Raw genomic sequence first — 10,860 nt, 5'->3', positions numbered from 1 at the left:
AGAGTAGGGGAAGCAAGCAGTAGAAAAATCTCAGCCATTCTTTAGCTCTCCGCTTGTATTTCAGGGGTGCTGGGGAGGGACGTATTTCATTCACAGACCAACAGGAAGGTAGTTAGAAGATGAACATGCGAATTGGAACCTCAGTGAAAGCTTATGTCTGGGAACATGAGTTATTCCTTCTTGCTGACTCTAGTTTAAAGCATATCCATTTTACAGGTGGGAAAAAGGGTTGCCAGCAGAGCTGAGAATGATGTAAGCTCTAGAGTGGGGACCTATCTCTTCCAGAATCTGCATTAGCATAAAGCCAGACTGTGGACCTCTGGGTGCTGTGAAGTTAATAGAAATTAATGACGAATTTCAAGGAAAGGTATCATTAATATCCATGTTGACACTTTGTGGGGTTTAAGCAAAAGAAGAATATCTTTCTCTATCCCACGAAATCTGAGTTTAATCCATCTCGCATTGAGTTCTGTACATGAGCTCTGCTTAGTCCTTCTAGAAATAGAACTGGAATCACAACTGAATCTATTTTCAGAAGCCCCAGGACACTATGGGCAATAATGAGGGTAAATGACTTTTTACTTTGTAATCAAGCCTGAACAGGTAACTGAGATTACTGATACAATGCCTGTCTCCACCCCACCTCACTTTTTAAGATCTATCCAATAGCTTACTTGCGGGAAAAGTTTTATAAAACTAACTTGAAGCTTGTCTGATATGTTCTATTTCAGTTTTTAGTGGTGAATACAGAAGTCATCAAGGTGGTACTTGATGTCTCTGGAATTTTTTTTTCCCCCAGGCAGTCTTGCTCTGTCATCCAGGCTGGAGTGCAGTGGCATGATCATGCAGCTGGATTTTGACAGCAGTTCTTCAGGCAGTAATTGGAGTCCTAATGTCAAGTCTTCCCCACAGAGGCCTTTATTTGGCCTGAGATTTTATTTAAATGCTGTATACATGCTGGATTTATTCACACTATTGCCAGTTTTTATAAAAATGGTAAACTAACTCATCCTTTTTGCAAAAGAAAGCAAAATGGGAGGTCAGAGTAAGAAGTGGGTAGGGAATAACTAAAGCTATTCCTTACTCTCCTTTCATTGCGTTTGAGAGCTCTCTCATGCACACAGTGACCTTTGGCATCCTTAGTGCATAAGTGAGGGAATTGCCTTTCCCTCTTTTGTGAATATTCTCATTTCGGAAAAATTCTGTCATGAGAATGTAAGCCCCCTGGATACTTACAAGGATCGGATTTCTTGGGTGACACTGTGGTGTGGAAGCACAGGGCTTCTCTCAGGCTCATAAAGGCTACCATAACTTCAGGCCTCATGATGTGGACAGGGATCCAGGAGAGCTGAGTGGATGTGTGAAGTTTCTAGTAGATTTTGTCATCGTTCCAAAGGAATGGTTTCCTCCCGCTCCATTATTTGAAGTAATCCACATTGCCAAATCTGACTCTAACCTGACATTTTAGACCTGTTGGAGAAATAGGAAGAAAACCCTTCCAAGGACTGGACTTGGAAGAAGTTCTGCAGGAAGTGCATGCAGTTGGATAGCTGCTCATGAGTGAAACGTGGGGAACATTGCTATTAAATTGTAAGGTTTGCAATTTTTCATAGTTTAAAAATCACTCTGTTCTGGCTGCTGAAAGCACTTGGTGAAGTTTGAGGATTATATAATCATTCTAGTATTTGTTCATAGGAAAGTGATTACTGCCCTCCATTTGTAAAACAAAGGAAATACTTTTGGAAACTATTTATTTTAGACATGAAGAAATTGTTTCTATTAGGTTAGGCATTTTGATCTGACAGAATCAGCATAGGATAGTGGATCCTGGCTTTACACATTTCTTTGACCAAACACAGCTGGCAACTTGAGGTCGTTTCTGTGTGGCTTCCAGGTTGCCTGGAGGTCAATCCTACCAACATTGCTTTTCTTTTTTTGAGACGAGTCTTACTCTGTCGCCAGCCTGTAGTGCAGTGGCACAATCTCGGCTCACTGCAAACTCCGCCTCTAGAGTTCAAGCGATTCTCCTGCCTCAGGCTCCCAAGTAGTTGGGACTACAGGTGTGCGTCACCATGCCCAGCTAATTTTTGTATTTTTAGTAGAGACGGAGGTTCACCATGTTGGCCAGGATGGTCTTGATCTCTTGACCTCGTGATCTGCCTGCCTCGGCCTCCCAAAGTGCTGGGATTACAGGCGTGAGAAACCGCGCCTGGCCCCAACATCACTTTTATAGCTTCCTGTGCCTCCTCCTCTGTCTGGGCCTTGGTGTCTGAAGCCACTTGCCTTTCTCTGTAGGGAAGCAAGCAGAATCAGATTGCTACTCATGATGCAGTCTTGGCAGGGCATACTGTTACCTCTGCCTTTGGACACAGTTGTCAGGTTAGGGGAGAAGCCCTGTAGGTCTGTCTCCTTGACACAGCCTTCCTACCTGGTTATGCTGGTGCTTTTGCTTGGTTTAAGACAACTAAGGCACTCTTGAGAATTATGCAGTCTTCAGAGTGTCTGATGAAAAGAACACATTCGCTTTTTTTTGGCAAAATGCCCATTAGCCATCTTTGGCAGTGTCTCTTATCAAAGGTTCCCCCTGTGCCTCCTCTAGGAAAGTGAAAGTTTTTCAGAATAAATCCTCAAATGGATTCCTGAGTAGTGTTTGCACCATTCCCATCAGCCTAATCACACTGAATGGTCATGCTCAGTGCAGAAAGCTGTTTAGCTGTGAGGATGTGTCAGTGTTTCCAGTCTTTCCTAGAACAGTTCAGTTGTTTAAATTTAGTAATTCAATCCTGACCAGTGTAGACCCACTTAATGTAGCCTAAAGAATTCAGCTGCTTTTGCTCTTCATAAATATACCCAAGTAAATATGTGTTTTTAATATTCAGCCCTGGAAAATTACTAATTCAGATGATAAAAGCTCATAATGTTTTGGTGTCTTTGTACTCAGATTGTGAACAGGCATATTTTACTGATTTAGACTTAGTATACTTGATGAGAATGCTCAGGTTGAAAAGATAGTTCTGTCACCAATCCAACATCTGTAGCAATGTGGGAAAAGTAATCAACTCATGTTTCACTAATTTGATGTATGTTGTGATTTAGAGGAAGTGAGATAAAGTTTATATTTGAACTGTGTGGGGTAGGGGGAAGAAGGGATTGCTTAAGCAAATAGTAGAGTGATTGTGGAACAAGATGTCTCTAAGATGTGAAGTTATTTTCTTGCATCATAGAAGCACTCTTTTTACCAGTGAGTGATTGTGCTAACTATAAATCATTTACATCTGTACATTAAAGCAGATTCCCTCAATTAGGCGAATTTGGTTAGCCAAGCCCAAGTTGTTGTTTGTACTTGAAAGTAATAAAGCTGCATTTCCTTAAAAGTATATTCTGTAGTTAAGACTTTGTTTTGCTTTTCCCCCCGACCACTTCAGACATTTTACCCAACCAATTCAGGAACTTTTCAAAAGTCAGTGTGTTTTAGAAATGGAACAACCCTTGAGTGATCTAAGTGGCTCTGTTCTTTTACTGTTTCTGCATCTTCTAGAAAGTAAACTCAATATAACCATTTCTGAAGGTGATCCAAGAAGCAAATCAATAAACTTAAAATGCAAGGAAATAATTTTGTTGAATTTCATGAATACTTGCAAATGAGGGAGTGAGGTGGGTAAAAGTCCCATTTTGCAGATTCCAGACCTTGGAATTGTCTTCCTCTCTTTTGCCCAAAGATGTGTCTATTCAACACATCATTGCATGAGTTCCTTCTTCCTAACTTAAACTTACAGTGCTTCTTGTCATTTGTTTACCATGGCCCTGCACCTTTGATCCTCTGACAGCGTCACTAAGGGCAGATTGTCATTTCTGTTTTACAGATGAGAAAGCTGTGGCTTGGTAAAGTGATTCATTGCTTAGAGGAGTTATAGTAAGTGGTGAGGCTGAAGCCCTGATTTTCATCCCCCACAGACCTGGCTTTTTTCCGTTTTCCTGTTTCCTTGTCTATTCTTTGTGTATTTTGAGTCTCTTCTAACCCGGACTCTTGCCTTCTCCCTTCACCAGCTGTGTGCAGCATTTAACCTGTCTTATCCTCTGCTTCCAGGGAGTCTCCCAACCACTTCTTTGAGCACTTGCTCTTGTTCAACTTTGGTAACTCCCTGTTACCAACAGGGCACATCTAGATTCCTTAACTTAATGGAGCCCTAGATAATCTCTTCGAGCAAACAGTTCTTGCTTTTCTATTTATTCCCACCCTTGCACTTCGGGTGTTACTCTCCCATCCTCATGGAAACTTCTTCATGTTCCTTTCCACCAGTGCCAGGGCCAGGCTTTAGATCCCATTGACCTCCCACTATCTTTAAAGCCTCTGCTGACCACTATACCACACTCCAGCCTCACTGGGAATTTTGGCCTAAGGTTGGTGGTGCAGTTCATTTAGCAATAAATACCATTATACCTTTTGCAGTAGACAAACTATTAACTTTCATCCTTGATTCTCAATTTTCTTTCAGAATACAGTTGAATAACTTGTTTCCCCAGCAACATTGTAAGATTGAGAGTAGGAAGTCAGTGAGATTTTAATAAATTCCATGGATTGTCTTTACAGTGATCGAAACTTGGAAGAAAAATAACTTCCAGAGCATCTAAAATTGAAAATAAAAGAAGCAAAATGAAAGATCAATTCCACACAGCTCTTCCTCTCTTAGACTTCCTTCTTCTGCCGTATTCTATAAACATCCCAAGTGTTCTGAGTACATTTGGACAGAATATTTAATGATCACACTGTGATTAGACACGAGTATCCTTGCCAGTGGGATGTTCCTGTCCTTTGCATTTTAATCACATGTTCTGTGCTCTCTGTGGTAAAGATAATCTAAGAGTAATAAACATTTATGGAGAAAATTACCCAGAGCTCCTTTATGATTTTTAATACTACTCTCTTCTAATCCTTATGCATATATGTATAGGTTTATGTGCAAATCATTGTTTTGTAATATGCTATCAAAAATGTGCTCTAGGTCTTTACAACTACCATAATATTTTGTAATTTTCCTTTGTTACTGTAATTTGCTAAACCATTTCTGTTTTGTTAGATAATTTGGTAGTTTCCAGTTCTTCATTTTAGAAAATAATACAGAGAACTTCTTTGTGCATATTTCCTTAGAACAAGTTCCAGTTGAAGACTTAATTGCAAAAGCAATGGAAATGTTTCCCAATGTCTTCTGTTACAGGTACAGAAGTGTGCACAAAACACAGTTTTGTCAAATAGTTATGAAGTGAACACTTGTCTAACCCAAGTCAAGAAAGAACATTTCTAAATGTGTTTGCCAATTTAATAGCTATAAAGGAAGTATCTCAAGGTTGCTTTAACTGACATTTCTTTAACACATGACAACGTTTTTATGGGGGGGAACTAGAAAATGACATATTTTTATGTGTGCTTATTTGTATCTCTTGAATTCTGTCTGCACCTTTTCCCCATTTATTTTTCTTACACTTTCAAATACTTGTGAAAACATTGGTTGAGATGAATTATGGTTATAAATAAAATTTCACTAATCTAGTTATCACTGATTTAGAAATAATAGTTCAACCCAAGGCATGCGTTGAAGTGTTCTTTCATTACACAAAAAGAATTTGTGTCAAGTAAAATATACACAAAATATGTACATCTCTTTACATATTATTGGTTTATATGATACGTCACAAAAAGTAGGTCTAGCAAGACTCAGTACCAAAGATTAGAGCTAGTCAGCAATACTAGGACATGAGTCAAAAGGTTTTTCCCCCAAATTAACTATAATATGTATTGAAGTTTCAAATGAGGAATTCATTTTGGAAAGCAACTAAGCACCGATTCTAAGAACGTAATAATCCTGGTGTTTTCTTTTTACTCATTAATGCAGACGTGGGGGTGTCAGATGTGCTTTTATATCTCCAGCCTCTGTTAAGTTCAGAGAGGAAATTTTCCATCTGAAAGTTTTCATAGGATAGCAAACACATTCCTGAGATTGTTAGTTCAGCAGATTTAGCCATGTAAGGCAGCTCTTGTGCTAGTTGATCATTCAAGCTTTAAGGGCACAAGGCTTAAACTCTATTTGACAGAACAGAAACACAAATGAACACTTAGGAAGTCTGTGTGTTGGAAAAAATGGAGAAGTTGAAGTAATAGAGTTATTTTTTTCGTTTTCCTTTTTCTCCCTTACCCAACTCTGTCTTGAGAACAAGAATCATGTCTCATTCTTCTCTGTGCTCATATCACCTAGAACTACAAAGTAAACTGGAGGAAGGAAGGAAGGGAGAGATGGATGGATGGATGGGTGAATGGGCCTTGGGTTGGTCTACGTTGACTTTCTGTTTCAGAGTTCACAAAATGTACTTTCCTTCCAGCATAACAGCATCACCTGGGAACTTGTTAGAAATGCTAATTATCAGGCCACACCCAGACCTAATGAATCAAACTTTGGGGCTGGAGGCTCACAGGTGTTTGTGATGCCCATCAAGGTTGAGAACCCCGGCTTTTATCTAGCCTGTTCTGCCACCTAGTGAAAATTTTGGGAGTTGCATCTGGTAATGAGAGTCAGATTCTGTTGCATTGAAGACATTTAATTATACCAAGGACTTTCTTGTATTTAAGGTTACTGCACATTTTCAATGTGCTTTTTTTTTTTTTTTTTTTTTTTAATTTTCAGTCGGAATTTTGTTCTTGTCGCCCAGGTTGGAGTGCAGTGGCATGACCTCTGCCTCCCGGATTCAAGCAATTCTCCTGGCTTAGCCTCCCAGGTAGCTGGGATTATAGGCGTGCGCCACATGCCCAGCTAATTTTTGTTTTTAGTAGAGATGGGGTTTCACCATGTTGGCCAGGCTGGTCTCAAACTCCTGACCTCAGGTGATCCGCCCACCTCAGCCTCCCAAAGTGCTGGGATTATAGGAGTGAGCCACCACACCCAGCCTGAGTATGTTCTAATACTGTACTTGCCTTCTTCATTTCCAGTTATTCTAGGGCCTGCCATGTTAAGACATCAGCAGGCAGCAAAAGAAAATGTCCACAGAGTAGTAAATAATCCACAGAATGGGAGAAAATATTTGCAAACTATGTATTTGACAAAGGTCCAAAATCCAGCATCTATAAGGATCCTAAGCAAATTTACAAGTAAACACACACACACACACACACACACACACACACACACACACACACACATATTAAAAGGTGGGCAAAGGACATGAACAGACATTTTTCAAAAGATGACAAAACTGTGGCCAAAAAAAGCATATTTTTAAAAAGCTCAATATCACTAGAGAAATGCAAATCAAAACCACAGTAAGATACCATCTTATACCAGTCAGAATAGCTATTACTAAAAAGCCAAAAAATAACATGGCCATGTGCAGTGACTCAGGCCTGTAATCTCAGCACTTTAGGAGCCTGAAGCTGGTGAATTGTTTGAGCCCATGAGTTTGAGACCAGCCTGGGTAACATGGTGAGACCCTGTCTCAACAGAAAATACAAAAATTAGCCGGGTGTGGTGGCATGCATCCATAGTCCCAGCCATTTGGGAGGTTAAGATGGGAGAATTGCTTGAGCCAGGAAGGCAGAGCTGAGCTGCGATTATGCCACTGCACTGCAGCCTGGGTGACAGAGCAAGACTCTGTATAAAAAAAAAAAAAAAGTTGGAGAGGTGGAGAAAAGGGAATGCATATATACTGTTGGTGGGAGTGTAAATTAGTTCAATCATTGTGGAAAGCAGTGTTGTGATTCCTCAAAGAGCTTAAATACCAGAACCGCCATTCAACTCAGCAGTCCCACTACTGGGTGTATGCCCAAAGGAATATAAATCGTTCTACCATAAAGATACATCCATGTCTGCTGGGCATAGTGGCTCATGCTTGTATTGCCAGCATTTTGGGAGGCTGAGGCAGATGGATCACCTGAAGTCAGGAGTTCGAGACCAGCCTGGCCAATATGGGGAACCCCATCTCTACTAAAAATACAAAAATTAGCTGAGTATGGTAGCTCGCACCTGTAGCCCCAGCTACTCGGGAGGCTGAGACAGGAAAGTCGCTTGAACCTGGGAGGCAGAGGTTGCAGTAAGCCGAGATCAGGCCACTGCAGAGACAGAGCAAGACTCTTTTTTTTTTTTTTTTTTTTTTTTGAGACAGAGTCTCAACTGTTGCCTGGGCTGGTGTGCAATGGTGAGATCTCGGCTCACTGCAACCTCTGCCTCCTGGGTTCACACGATTCTCCTGCCTCAGCCTGCTGAGTAGCTAGGATTACAGGCACACACCATCACACCCAGCTAATTTTTTATATATTTAATTGAGACAGGGTTTCACTATATTGGCCAGACTGGTCTTGAACTCCTGACCTCATGATCCGCCCATCTCAGCCTCCCAAAGTGCTGGGATTACAGGCGTGAGCCACTGTGCCCAGCCAAGATAAATAAATATTAAATATTTTCTATTTGCTTTTTTGTGTGTGTGTTTTCTAAGTTTCCTACAATGAGCATGAGTCATTTTTAAGATAATTAAGTTTTTTAGTTACACAATACAGCTGCAGGCATCTTTTAGCTCAAACTCCCTCTTTTAGGAAACATTTAAGTGCCTACTCTGTATCAGGTGTTGTGCTGGGGGCTAACACAAATTGTGTATGGTCACTGTTTCTGGGAGCTCAGGTTCTCTGAGATAGCACACACACAAAACCCAAGAGGTGTAATGAAGAAAGCACAAACAAGAGAGAGAGTCTATTAGAAGTGATAACCAAGGTTCCATAGAGGAAGTAACTCTCCAGGAGTTTTGTAAGCTAGTAGTAGGATTCTAGATACAGATTTTCCGTAAAATGCTAGTCTTTGTCTGCTGGCTTTAGGTTGCTCACAAACCTAGATGTATGGTTAGTGGAACTGTATCACTTATTGGGTCTTTATCGGATATAGGAACATATGAGACACTGCTAGAACTTGAAGGCAACAATCATTAAACAACTGAAATTCAACACAAAATTTGAATTTTGAGCAGGTTGGTGGTGGTGCCAGCCTGGGTTTTTAATCTCTCCAAATTCCCCTAAAAAACAGTCACTAAATAGCAAAACCAAAGGCCCAGACAGTACTTTAACAAAGCTAGGTACAAGGTAACTTCATGAGCCCCAAAATAACAGTGGATGAGGCAAACTACTGCCACAAGAACGTTTTTGTAAGAGGGAAGGAAGAAAGAGAGATAGTACATGATGAGGCCTGAGAACAGAAGAATCCAAAATAGGCAACAGGTGATCACTGGAGAGTTGGGCTGCCCATCCGAAAATGTCAGCTGAAGCTGGGAGAGGCTCTGTCCTCTCCAACAGTGGATAAGAGCAGGGACCTAAGGTAAGAACACCTAAAAGGGCTGGAGCACTGTAGCCCTTATAAACAATTGAGGCTGATCGGCTCTCTCTTTTTTTTTCCCCCATTTATTTATTTTATTGCATTTTAGGTTTTGGGGTACATGTGAAGAACATGCAAGATTGTTGCATAGGTACACACATGGCAGTGTGATTTGCTGCCTTCCTCCCCATCACCTACATCTGGCATCTCTCCCCTTGCTATCTCTCCCCAGCTCCCTACCCCCCACCGTCCCTCCCCTATTTCCCCCCAACTGACCCCAGTGTGTAGTGCTCCCCATCCTGTGTCCATGTTTTCTCATTGTTCAACACCCACCTATGAATGAGAACATGCGGTGCTTGATCTTCTGCTCTTCTGTCAGTTTGCTGAGAATGATGGTTTCCAGGTTCATCCATGTCCCTACAAAGGACCCAAACTCATCGTTTTTGATGGCTGCATAATATTCCATGGTGTATATGTGCCACATTTTCCCTGTCCAGTCTATCGTCGATGGGCATCTGTGTTGGTTCCAGGTCTTTGCTATTGTAAACAGTGCTGCAATGAACATTCGTGTGCACGTGTCCTTATAGTAGAACGATTTATAATCCTTTGGATATATACCCAGTAATGGGATTGCTGGGTCAAATGTAATTTCTATTTCTAGGTCCTTGAGGAATCGCCACACTGTCTTTCACAATGGTTGAACTAATTTACACTCCCACCAACAGTGTAAAAGTGTTCCTATTTCTCCACATCCTCTCCAGCATCTGTTGTCTCCAGATTTTTTAATGATCGCTATTCTAACTGGCGTGAGATGGTATCTCAATGTTGTTTTGGTTTGCATTTCTCTGATGACCAGTGATGATGAGCATTTTTTCATATGTTTGTTGGCCTCATGTATGTCTTCTTTTGTAAAGTATCTGTTCATATCCTTTGCCCACTTTTGAATGGGCTTGTTAGTTTTTTTCTTGTAAATCTGTTTTAGTTCTTTGTAAATTCTGGATATCAGCCCTTTGTCAGATGGGTACACTGCAAAAATTTTTTCCCATTCTGTTGGTTGCCGATTCACTTGATCGGCTCTCTTTTAGGGCAAGGCCCAATACTAGGGAAAACTCCTGGGGCTAAAGTACTAAAAATACAAAACTTAGCCAGGCACAGTGGCACATGCCTGTAGTCCCAACTAGTCAGGTGGCTGAGGCAGGAAAGTCTTTTGAACCTGGGAGGTGAAGGTTGCAGTGAACCAAGTTCATGCCACTGCACTCCAGACTGGGTGACAGAGGGAGACTCTGTCGCAAAATAAATAAAAATGAAATGAAATAAAATTTATATGGATATGCAAATTAGGATAACCAAAACACTTTTTTAAAGAATGAATAAAGTTGGAAGACTTAACCTACCTGACTTTAAAACATACTATAAAGCCACTGTAAAAACAGTTTGGTACTAGCAAAAAGATGGTACAAAGATTGATAGTCTAAATAGTCCCGAAGTAGACCCACATATAAATGATCAATTGATTTTT

This window comes from Sapajus apella, unplaced genomic scaffold (assembly GCF_009761245.1).
Source record: "Sapajus apella isolate SASKATOON/1434 unplaced genomic scaffold, GSC_monkey_1.0 scaffold76, whole genome shotgun sequence".
NCBI classification, from domain to species: Eukaryota; Metazoa; Chordata; class Mammalia; order Primates; family Cebidae; genus Sapajus; species Sapajus apella.
Note: the sequence above shows the minus strand (reverse complement) of the source record.